Source organism: Eschrichtius robustus, chromosome 17 (assembly GCF_028021215.1).
Source record: "Eschrichtius robustus isolate mEscRob2 chromosome 17, mEscRob2.pri, whole genome shotgun sequence".
NCBI lineage: Eukaryota > Metazoa > Chordata > Mammalia > Artiodactyla > Eschrichtiidae > Eschrichtius > Eschrichtius robustus.
In genome coordinates this window covers 83,981,756-83,994,491 of record NC_090840.1, presented here as the reverse complement: position 1 = coordinate 83,994,491, position 12,736 = coordinate 83,981,756, and the positions used below count along the sequence as shown (strand labels likewise).

Genomic DNA, 12,736 nt, shown 5'->3' with positions numbered 1-12,736 from the left:
TTGTATGTGAGGAAGAGGCCGCTAGTTCTCCCCGGGGTTCTCTCCACACGCAGTTCTAGAGCTTTAGTTGGACGTGGGGTTTTTGCTCAGATATGCCCTTGTCAGCCAGGTAGGGAAAGTGAGTGCCCCAGTTTATCCATCTTAACACTCGTCGCCCACCCCCGAGACCCCCGCCAGCTCTCCTGGTTTGGACAATAAGCTATATGAGTGTGTCCTCCTTGGCCCCCCTGGTGAAATGGGGCCCTCCTCCTGCCACCACCATCCTCTCCGCTCCTCTGCTTTCCTTCTCTCTTGCTCTCCTCACCAGCTCACGTACTGTCTGTGGTTCACCTGTTGGGCTCGCTTGCTCTCCTGCAGTGAAGTGCACACCTAGGAGGCAAGGGGCCAGTCTGCCCCGGCTCACTGCTGCGTCCGGTGCCTCGTGTGTGGCAGACTGCTGTCGTGAGCAGATGAACGCCTTAATGGAGTGAGTCATCTTGTCTGCCTGCAGCAGTAGAGGTCTAAGTCTCTGGAAGCCAATGAGAAGGGTGATGGAGACTTTTTTGGGAAAATTAAAAAACTGTTGAGTTTTTTCTAGCGCTTTAACGGTTAGTGATACTGATTTTTAAAAATAGTGTTCACAAATCTTTAATTTCAGATTCGTCTGTAATTGTTTAAACTGTAAGGAATTTATTGTAAATTCAACAGTTTTCTGTATTTCATAACTTTATCAGTTTTCAGTTAAAGAGAAAAAGCTAATGTTAAAATAATTAGGGACTTCCCTGGTGGTCCAGTGGGTAAGACTCCGCGCTTCCAATGCAGGGGGCCCAGTTTCAATCCCTGGTCAGGCAACTAGATCCTGCATGCATGCTGCAACTAAGACCTGGTGCAGCCTAAATAAATAAATATTTTTAAAAAATTATCACTGAATATTTTTGTTTTGCATTTAAGTAATATTTGTGTAAATTTACGTAATATTATTGACATGTAGCTCACATAATTTAGGTTTATGATTAGGTGTATATGTATTATCGTCTTTAACTTCTTTAACTTATATACATTTGTATTTTTATACCTTTCTTCCTGAAAAGTTGTATAAATTGAGTCATATTTTAAGTATTTTGTAGGAATTTGTTGAAAAGAAATCAATGGCAGTACATTTTTTCTTTGAGTAAAAAGACAAACTTTAGTTTATTCTGTGGTTCATGTAGCTTTGGTTCATTTTTTTGTGTTCTTATTCTCAGATGTTGGTGAATTTTTTTGTTTTTTGGTTTTTTTGCCTCTTTTCACAGTGTTCAGTTGAATTTGCAGACTTACGGATAGCAAGTTTTACCAGTTACAGCAGTTTTTGGAGTTGTTGTTTTTTCTATTCTGTTTTGATGGGGCTGTGTTGAAGCTGTAGATCAATTTGGGAGAATGCCCTATGAACAGTATTGAGATTTCTGGTGTATCTATCCAATATCGTACACTAGTGTATAGTAGATCTTAGTGTGGTGGTCTGGACTTTTTTTTGATGCTATTTGGTTTTTAAGTTTAATTTTCCAATTGTTGGCCTAGTATGTAGAAATAAATTATCTTGTTAGCTTATCTTCTGGCCTTACTGTAAATTCACTTATTAGTTCTGGTGGTTTATTTGCACAAGTAGACAGTCCTAAAAAACTATAATCATGTAATCTGTAAATAAAAACTATTTTTCTCTACAATCTTGATATCTTTTGTTTCTTTGTCCTACCTTTTTGCCTACCTCAACTTGGATCTTCATCCCAGGGTTGAGTAGAAATGGCAAGAAGGGATGTCCTTGTCTTGTTCCGACCCTAAGAAGAAAGTACTCAATGCTAAATAGGATTTAGCTCAGTTTTGTCTTTTTTGTTTTTAAGATATCCTTTATCAAATCAGAAAACTTCCCTTTTAATTCCTGGTTTTCTGAGAGGTTTTTTTTTTTTTTTAAATCATTAGAGAGTGTTGAATTTTGTCATGCTCTTTTTCTGTATCTGTTGATGTGATAATATGAATTACATTTTGATTGTTAAACCAACTTTGCATTCTGAAGATGAATCCCACCTGATGGTGATGGGTTATCCGTTACCCTATTTATACATTGAGAGATTGAAGATGTAGGATTCTGTTTAGGGTATTTGTGTCTATTTTCATGAGGGACATCGGTCTGTAATTTATTTTTGTTGTAATCTTTTTGTTAGTTTTTCATATCAAAGTTCTCATAAAACAAGTTAGAAAGTGTTCTCTTATGCATCCGTTTGTATGATATACAGCACAGCCAGAAAAATCCTCTACTGAAAGATGTGTGCAGTCTGTCTTACTGAGAAAACCAAGGGACAAACACAGGATCTGTTAACCAGGGTGAGGCCAGCATGTTGATCCTCCCCCGAGGTCTGTTTTGTTAACCGTTTTTTTTTAAGAGAAACAAAATTCTGCCAGAATATCATACCTTAATATTAATTTTTTTTACTGTGAAAATCTTAACTGCTTTGTAAAGTTGACAGAATTTCATTGAGAAGATAATAGTCCTGAACTGTTGACTGTTCTTGTTTCAGCTTTTGTGTAGATTCACGATGGAATGGTATACTGGTGGCATGTTTTCAGTGTAAAAAATGCATAGGTGTTTTATAGGACAAGGTTTAGGGGGGAAATCTAAAGGAACACTGTGCTTAATTTGGTTATTGGATTTAACAATACATTTCAAATATACCAGCTATTATCACGGTAAGAATGGGAATCTGTTGTTTCCTTTTTGGACAAGGATTCATGAAGCTGTTGTGCGGTCATGCAGCAGTGTGACCGCTAGGAACAGGGATGATGCTGATTGGGGACAGAGATGGGACTTTTGAAGTATGAGTTAAACGGGAGGGTCTTGCAAGGTTTCCACTTAGAGAACAGTCCAGCTCAGAGCTCTCCTTCTGTAGCAGCTGTCGCCTGCTGCATGCTGACTTGGGTTCAGTGTCTTGCTGAGCACTGTATGCTTATCCTCTCCCCCCATAGGGGAGGTACTGTGACTCCCACTTCACAGAGCCTGGCGCGACTGAGAGCCCCAGAGCTGTGAGTGAGCACCGGCCCTTGCAGTATTTTTCTGGCTGTGTTGTTACCAGAGGACACGTGCTACTCCTTCATCAGGATCTTGCCCAGAGGTCCTGCCTAAGCCCTTCCCTGAGACCAGCTTCTTCTGTCGGATTTCCACTTGTCTTCAGTTACAGCCCTGAGATTATACTGGGCTTCTTCTTTTAAAGGGTTATTTGTGTGATTTAGGTGAGGTTTGAGCTGTTTGTAATCTCCAGGGTCTTGCCCATAGAAAGTAGGTGAGCAGTTTAAGGGAGAGAGAATTCAGTCTTGCTTCTGAGGGCTGTGCCTGACCAGGGCAGCTCTCCACAGCCATCGCTGCTGCAGTGCTCTTGTCATAATTTATTCTCCCCGTTGTGGGCTGGCTTCTGCATATATTGTTTTAAAAACTTTACTGTGGAAAATTTCTGGTAAAACGTAGTATGTTGAGAACGTATTCTTGCACTCAGAACCGGGGATTAAGTGCAATTAGCCATGCTTTCTTTTTCCTTGCTTCCCGGAATCCTGTCAGGAGGTGGAGACGTTCTCTTCTGGAGACGCTGGTCCAAGGGAAAGGCAGGTCCTGACCTTCGGCGATCTCTGACCGAGTGGCTGCTTCCCTGCTCAGCACAGGGTCCCTGACAGACAACCAGGTTTTTAAAGACAGCCTCTGCTTTCAAGATGGGAGACCAGAACAGAGAAACAAGCAGAAAACAGTCTACAGAGATGAAACAGCAAGAGAAGGAAGCTGAAAGAACACAATAAAAGTCCCAGTGTCAGGTTTCCAGAGTGCCAAGAGGAGATGTCGCCTCTGTGAAAGACAAACAGAATTCTTTTAAAAAGTACATTCAAGAACAAGAAAATTAAAAGTAAGAAAGCAGAAATAAACTCAGCAGCAGCATTGGGAAATAATGTGGAAGGTGGCTCAGAACATGGAAAGGAAAGACAAATGGGGGAGAAAAGAAGGAAAGTAGGATGATGAATTCAGAAGGTTCAGTATCCAAATAGTAAAAGTTGCAGAAAGAGAAAAAGGATAAAATCATCAAAGAAATGATGCAAGAACATTTTCTGAACCAAAGGAGAAGCGTTTCTGGATTGAAGCTTCTCAAATGTTGAAGCCCGCCCCTGGGGCCGCCTCTCGGGCTCCCCCCTCACCCCGCCACCGCCGGCGCTGAACTGGTCTCCCTCAGCCCCGCACAGCATGCGCCGCCACTGTGACGTAATGATTCTGTGATGATTTGGGGCTTTTTCTTTACTGCTCTTACTCTAATTGTAATTTTTAAATAGTACTTGTTACAGTTGTAATTAAATAACCACATGTGAGTGTATGTGTATGTGCGTGTGTGTAGCTCTCTCCTAACTAGGCTGAACGCTCTTCAGGTTAGGATTATATCTTTTTGTAATCCATACTAGTTAGTCGTTGGCTCAATAAATGCCTTTAGAATTAATTACTCCAAGGGAGGTGTGGCCTGCAGGGACAGGCATGAACAAATGGATGAGGCTGGCTGGCTGTGAAAGAGTGGGCAGTAGCAATAACACCTTGCAGCTGGCTCACGGCCGAGGCCAGGACAGCGCAGTGGCGACTGCAAGGATGGAGAATGGCCACTCGGTGCTTGTTGCCAGTGTTGCCACGCAGCGGCCCGCCCGCTAGTGACCGCAAACCCGGGGCAGGGCAGCAGGGCTTGCTGAGCAAGGGCGTGGCCTCTGCAGCTCCCCTGCCTGCTGAGGCCCATGCACTAGGCCTGTGGCTTTGGGCCTTGGGCTTCTCTCTTCCCACATCCGGAAAGCAGGGAAAATAAGGTTGTTATGGGGATTAAATGATTTTTAATCTAAGCGCACGTTTAAGCGCTTAGAATAGTCCTGGCATGGTAAATGCCGCATGAATAATTACTTAAATAAACCCCTGCGAGCCCCCGGTCTAATTCATACCTTCCTGTCTCATGAGCGGCCTTTATGATAATGAGTTCCAAATCAGACAGCCCAAATCAATCTCTGCATATTAGGAAAATCACTCTTTTTGATGCATAGCAGTTTAACACCACATTGGGAGTCCTTGCCATTATGCCGTTTTCATTTTGCACAGTGCCCACCCCCCCCCCCCCCAAAAGGGTGGCAGTATTTTCCCAAAGGTAAATTTACTTCTCCCCCTTAGGAGTACAAAGATTCATTTGTAGCTGAGAAATTATATATGTATTTTAAAAGGCTTCAAAGAACCCAAATCAAAATGTCAGAGTCATGTGTGTCGTGCCCCGCCCCCTTCCATCCCCAGCCTGAGAGCCTGTGGTGACCCGAGGCTTATTCCCCTTTCCAAAGTAAACGTCCAGAAGTCAGGGCTCCCTGCTTCCCCCGCCCCCCACCGTAACTGGAGGCATGAAGTGCCTCCTTCATCTGGCTTGAGTTCAGGCATTTAGACCTGAGTTGTTCCCAGTAACAAATACCAAGCTGAATTGATCCTTTTACTTCCTGCCCATCCCCCTTCCACCAACAAACAGCATCTGCCCCTCCTGTGTTCCTTATCTCAATGGAATGGTATCGCTTTCCCACTTTGCTGCCCAAGCCAGAAAAATGGCTGCTGACTGTCCTGTAGTCTTGCATACGTGAGTTGATCAATCCTGTCCTCTTGCATTTTTTATAGCTTTCCAATCTTTCTTCTCCTCAGGCCATTTATCCTGTCTGGATTATAACAGAAACCTTCTGATTGGTCTGGAAGGGCTGAATTGCTGCCCAGGTGCATATCTGACATCAGTCAGGCTCTGAACCTGCCTCTACAGCTGGGCCTTGGCCTGCTTCCCTGCGGGTGGAATTAAAGGCACGTTGGCTTTGCGTTGACTCCCTGGATCACTCTCACCTACACCAGAGACCTTATCTTTTGTTGGGTATCAGTTTTGATACCCATTCTCCGGATCCCAGCTTGGAACTCACCTTATATCGGAGCCCTGACCACGTCGCGACTCTGAGCTGGACCTTTTCTTTCCTCGCCACGCCCCTGCCCCCCCAGCACTGGTTTTTTTTTTTTTTTTTTTTTCAGTTAATTAATTTATTTTTGGCTGCGTTGGGTCTTCGTTGCTGCGCACGGGCTTTCTCTAGTTGTGGTGAGCGGGGGCTACTCTTCGTTGTGGTGAGCGGGGGCTACTTTTCGTTGTGGTGCGCAGGCTTCTCGTCATGGCGGCGTGGCTCGTTGCAGAGCACGGGCTCTAGGCGCACAGGCTTCAGCAGTTGTGGCACGCGGGCTCATGTGGGCTCAGTAGTTGTGGCGCGCGGGCTCCAGAGCGCAGGCTCAGTAGCTGTGGCACATTGGCTTAGTTGCTCCGCAGCATGTGGGATCTTCCCGGACCAGGGCCCGAACCCCTGTCCCCTGCATTGGCAGGCGGATTCTTAACCACTGCGCCACCAGGGTAGTCCCCAGCGCTGTGTTCTTAGTGCACTTGTCTGTGGTGGCTTTTCTCATGAGGACCTGTTATCAACGTGTCCTGATTGCCTGTGAGAATGCCTTATACATACGCTTCTCTGATACATTGGGGGGTTGGGGGAGGTTGAATTGATAGGTGGAAAGTAAATGATATACTAAAGAAAATTATAATATAGCTTGGTAGTTTTGATGCAGGTAACCTACCAGACTAAACTTGCATAGGGTTCACGTGGTGATCTTGGTTGGGGTTGGGTAGGTTTGTGCTGGGGCTTGCACACTCCCCGTGGTGCTGTGCTGCGGGTCGGTGGCTCATCCTTGGACCGGCCAGTATCTGGTGTGGAGGTGAACTCGTAGACATGCAGCTGTGTGATCTGGGGCAATCGCCTAACCTCTCAGTGCCTCGGTGTCCACTTGTGTAAATGAGGTGACTAACGGAACCTACTGTGCAGGGTTGCTGTGTGGATGAGATGAGTTAGATGAGTGAGTGGAACCATCAGAGTGTCGTGGCTTTCCTGCTGTTTGAAGGACTCCTCTTGAGTTATTCTTTTCCTAAATAAGCACATCTTTTTGATGCTATATGAGGTACATTTAGATATAAACTTATAAGCACTGAAGTGCTGAAGAAATTATTTAATGTAGGTTTTCTACATTGATTTTGAACATCTGCTTTGATAAATTCTATTTTAATTTATATCTTTAAATATTTAATTGTAAAATAATATTACGGAAAAATACTTTAACCGTGTTTCTTTCATCTGGGGGATTTATTGATACACCTAGTAACAAAGAAGTGTTTGCGAAAGTCTATCATGATTAAGGTGTTCAGTAGTAATGAGGAGTCAGCCTGGCTCCGGGGAGATAGTCCTTAGTGTTGCCCTTCCCAGGAGACCTGTGGGGGGTTGTGTCATGTGGCCCAGGTTCACCCAGGCACGCATTCCATCCAGCCACACTGCCATCTGTTCTTTTTCATCAGAGTAGCTGCTTATTGAATGACACCAGGAAAGATAGGGAAATAGCCTTCCTCCTATGTGGACTCCACCCATGGCCAGTCAGCCCCAGAGAAGTTGCAGAAGTATCCGTGACAAGATGTGGTAGATCCACAAGCTTTCTCCCTGAGATTCCCTGCGCAGGAGTGGAATCTGCTTTAGACAGCGTCCTTCCTTTCATTCTTTTATTCATCGTCTACATTTAGTGCTTGCTAGCGTTGTTGGGACTGCAGCAGTGAACAGTTGTGTGTGTACGCGCATGCTGAGAAAACGGACTGCTTCACTGAGCTTTAGGATTTTAGGGGCAGAGAATGTTGTTAGGCTGGACTTGATGGGCTCCTTGGTGTTTAGATATACAGTATACCTGGACTGAAAGAGTTTTTCAGAGCTTCAGTCTCACTCAGTCCCAATCCAACCTGGAATATAGAGTGTCTTTCATCTTAGATTTTTATACCTGCCTAACGGAGCTAGTACCACCCACCTCTAACAGTCGTGGTGAAAATGAAATGAAATGAGATCATGTATGTTTGTGCTTTGCATGTAGAGCCACTAAGTAAGTGACAATTTAGATTATTTGTAATGAATGTTGGTACTGGTTGGACTATTGATCTTAAAGCTGGGGTCCATGTATGAGTTTTAGGGGAAACGAACTTTGCAATCATATACAAAAATTTGTGCTTATTCGTGTTTTTGCATTTTCTGGAGGACATGTCCATGTTTTTCAATAGATTCTTAAAGACATCTGTCATCAGTATGCATACATGTGCATGTGTATGTCCATATATCATAAATGTAGTTAAGAGCTCCTTTCATAGAAGATGATAAATTAATAGTAATTTCATATTTGCAGGCATCATACATTTTACTTGTTTTGCAGAATAGCACGTGTATGTACAATTAAAAGGGCGGCAGAGGCAGAAATGCAAAAATCAAGAACAGTTGGCATTTATAAAATGTGCCGTGTGAATTGCTTCTTTGCTGGATTTGTAACTGTGGCTCAGGCAATTAATTTTAGCCAGTGCGCTCTGGCATTGCGTGTTGCTTTTGGTTGATCAGTTGTTGGATAAGAGTCTTAAAGATGTGTAACTGAAGTATAACATCCATACTGTAAAGTGCACAAATCATATGTAGCCTGCTGCAGTTTTTACTGGCACCTTCCATGTCAGTGTTTAAGAGTGTTACCAGCTCCCAGCAGCCTCCCCCCTGGCCCCTTGTAGTCAGTATCCCTGAAAAAGAAACCAGAGTTGATTTCTATCACCGTGACTCGGTTTTGCTTGTTTTTGAATTTTGTGTGTTGTTTTGCCTATCATAACGTCTGTGAGATTCATTCGCGTTGTTGCATGTAGCACTTGCTCATCGTTTTTCATTGCTGTGTGGCTTTCCATTTAAGAATACACCACAGTTTATTTTATTGATGGCTATGTGGGTTTTTCTGGTTTTGAACTATTATGAATAACACTGCCATGAATATTGCATGTGTCTTTTGGTGAAGATGTGCGTGTGTTTCTCTTCGGCATATACTTAAGAGTGGAATGGCTGGTAATATTGTATATATATTGTTCCACATCATTGCCAACAGTTAGCATTGTTTTTAAAAATTTGGAGCCATGGAAAAATGTACTTTAAAAAAAAATCAATTTTAAAAATTGAGAAAATTTACCATTTTGGAGTGTACCATTCAGTGGTTTTAATTTTACAGTTGACCTTGAACAACACTGATCTGAACCGCGCAGGTCCACTTACACGCGAAATTTTTTCAGTAAATATATTGGAAAAATTTTTTGGAGATTTGTGACAATTTGAAAAAATTCACAGATGAATTCTATAGCCTAGAAATATTGAAAAAATTAAGAAAAAGGTATGTCACAAATGCATAAAATATATGTAGATGTACATGTAACATACAAAAGATGTGTTAATTGTTTATGTTATTGGTAAGGCTTCTAGTCAGCAGTGGGCTATTATCAGTTAAGTTTTAGGGGAGTCAGAAGTTACACATGGATATTCAAGTATGCGGGGGGTTGGTGCTCCAGTCCCCGCGTTGTTCATCCCCGCGTTGTTCAGTGGGCACCTGTGTACACAGGTTTGTGCAACCATCACCACTCTTCAACTCCATCCCCCCGAAAGGAAACCTTGTACTTGCGACCGGTCACTCCCCTACTCCTCTCCCCTCAGCCTCTGGCAACCACTTAACCTACTTCCTGTCTCTCTGGATTTACCTGTTCCGACTGCTCATGTAAATGGAGCCATACAACATGTGGCCTTCTGTATGGCTTCTTTCACTGAGCATAATGTGTTCAAGGTTCATCCATGTTGCATCAATAGCATTGTCAGTACTGCATTCCTTTTTATGGCTGAATACTGTTCTGTTCTATTCTACGGAGGTGCCACATTTTGTTTATCCATTCTTATTACTAAATGTTGTTATTGTTCTGTTGGAATAGAGGAGATGGAAATTATTAAGCAGCATCTTTACATTTGTGTTTTAACATGACCTCTGGTTGATTGGCTCTGATTTATCAAACTTTGCCTTAGAGCACATGATGACTGTCAGGAAAGGCGGCTTCAGTTCCCTGTGGGTGAGTGTGCGTGATGTGCTGAGTTTGAATATACACAAGTAGGTTATGATACTCTGAATGCTCTTAACTTTCCGTTTGAAATACATTTATCTTACCAGCACTTTATTAATTTGGGTTTTGTAAAACAAATATGTTATATTTTGCCATTCCTGATTTCCTTAGGATTTTTTTTAAGTCTCCAGAAATTGTTCACCAATGACTTTTACGGTCTCAGTGTTAATTAGAGATGTTAGAAATTAAAGTTGATGTTAAAGACTAATGTTGAGTATTATCAGGAATATAACATTAAAAATTTTAGTGATACTTCAAATAAAGTGTCTATTTACATAATTGTCATATTATCTGAAATAAAGAAAACCATATTTTCTGTGAAGATATTAGTTGAATTGTTATACAGGTGGTCCATGTTTTATATAGTTCCAATATGCACAAATTTCAGTTTCTGTGGTTCAGTTAAAAGTACCAGTTCCTCAACAGAGTGATTGAGAGTTTGGTTACCACGTATGTGAACTATGAGTAATTGCATAAAGTACAAACCCATTTTACAAGTGACTACATAAATAACAGGTGTGAATTATAATCCGTGACCAGTCATGTCACTTCTCTCAAAGTCTGTTGGTGACTGGTCAGTGCGCATCTGTTGTTCAGTTTATACACAGACAGCAGAGTGTGTAGTTGTGTTGCCTCCTTGTTTGCCAGTGATAAATCCATGTGACATTTTACAAAAATAGCTAATCAAAGGAGGAAATTGGCCAAGGAGGATGAAATACAGAATTGAAACAAAAAGTGAAAACACTGGAAGTAAAACTGGGTGTAAGTGAAGATTTGAAAATATTGATAGTAACGTGGTAACTGTGTAACAAAGTGAGCCGGGTCGTAGGTGTGCGTGGAGCTGTGGTGTGAACCAGCAACTGTAATCTCATTATTCAGCCAACGGACCAAGGAGTTGTTTCAACTTTTAAAGCCTATAGACAGACTTTGGACAGGCTGTTAATGCTACATTTGGAGATTGATCAAATGAAAAAATTCAGGAATCCTGGCAGGAAGTAACAGAGTGATAAGTGTGCAGTATGGCAGAAACTTTTACTACACTGTGGAAATAACTTTGCAGGATTCTCATTGAACGTAAATGGAGTTACAGAAAAAGTAGCCGACTCTAGGAATGTTGACTTTGCTGTTGAGCCAGACATTCTAGATGTGCAGCCAAAAGAACTTAGTAAAGGTGGTCTCATTGACATAAATGAAGAAAATAGTTGTGACAAAAAAAGATGTCACTGAAGAAGTGACATGGCAAAAAAGTTCACATTAGAGGAACTCTCAGAGGTATTTCATGACACTGGAAGTACAGAGGATAAAACGTAAAAGGAAGGTGACCCAAACTTAGGAAGGAATGTGACATTTTGTCAAGGCATTGAAAAGATGCTCACTCTGTATCTTTAGTTTAACAATGAGAAGAAGAAGGCAAACACTTTTCAGATGGCTTTTGGTAGTCATTTTGTGTCTCCCACTCCCACTCGAAGCGAGAACCGCCTCTGCTCACCTTAGTTGAACATACGCTCTGTCAGTTGTCTATTGATGAAAACAAGTCACCCCAGCACTTAGTGGCTTCAGATGACACGAGTTATTCGTTGTGCTCAGACGTGCAGTCTGGGCAGGGCTCAGCAGGGACACCGCGTCTCTTCCTGTGTGGCGTTGGCTGAGGCGGCACGACTGGGAGCCAGTGGGTCTACTCCAGGTGGCTCTGCCCCAGGGCTCGGAAGTTGACGCCGCCCGTCAGCTGGAAGCTTAGCTCAGGCTGTGGTTCTTGGAGCTCAGATCTTGGGTTGCTTGAACTTCTGTACAGCGTGGTGGTCAGGTTTGTGAGTGAGCATCCCAGGAGCGCCATGGGAACCTAGGTTCCTTTCTTTCTTTTTTTGGTGTTGCCTTTTAGGACTTAGCTTAGGATGTATCTCAGCCTAGTCTGAAGCCCACCCAGATTCAAGGGGAAGGAAGGTAGACTCCGCCTCTTGAAAGGAGTATCAAAGTCACACTGGAAGAAGAGAATTGGGAAAGGGGGAGTTTGGAAAATATAAACAGCCACACATTGCTATTATAATATTAAACATTTAAGTAATTTAATGTTAGCTTCTCTGTCTAGTAGAATCACTATAGGACATTTAGGATATTCAGGTTAGATATTTTATGAGAAAATAAACCCAAATCTTGTGTAAAAGAACAAAATTAAGGAGAAGAAAACTTTCCACACTAGTCTAGTTTGTTTAAGGATTTACTTTAGGGTCATTATCAAATTCTTAAAGACTCTTCAAACCTGTTGATGTCTTAATTTTTTAAAAAATGTAGCTGTATCAATTTGCATTCTTTGTTTCTTCTCTCATATTCTGGCAAGCATCTCAAGTTTTATTAAAGGGCCGGCTTATTTCAAGCGTAATGAGGTTACCCTCCTGGTGGGATCTTACTATGTACAGTGAATATAAACTAGGCAGCTCTGGAGTAGGATGCTCGTTGTGGTCCTTGTGCTTTTCTCCCTCTTCTGTATGTGCTGTTTTATGCAGCATTTATATCGGATTGTGGGCTGAGCCTTGGGGTCAGTGCCAAGGTTTGTCAGTACCTGTTTCCTCACACCTGCCTTGGGACTGCCCTACTTGTCCCAAGAAGAGAAGAAGTTAGGCACTGAAGTTAGTATGTGAATGAAAGGGAGACCTGAAGCTAGAAGGTCAGCGGCCACCGCTGAC

At 42.5% G+C, this 12,736-nt stretch overlaps 1 protein-coding gene across 10 annotated transcripts in view; it reads left to right on the top strand.

The window, feature by feature from the left end:
• The window catches only part of PTK2 (protein tyrosine kinase 2), a 255,666-nt gene that overhangs the window by 69,898 nt on the left and 173,032 nt on the right, over positions 1–12,736 (top strand). Inside the window, exon 1 of one of the 10 annotated variants that reach the window (XM_068525375.1) lies at positions 3,754–3,899. The exons of the other annotated variants lie outside the window; for them this stretch is intronic. The gene's annotated coding sequence lies outside the window, so the exon portion shown is untranslated. Of the gene's footprint in view, positions 1–3,753; positions 3,900–12,736 lie in introns of those variants that run through there. 10 annotated transcript variants of the gene reach the window in all.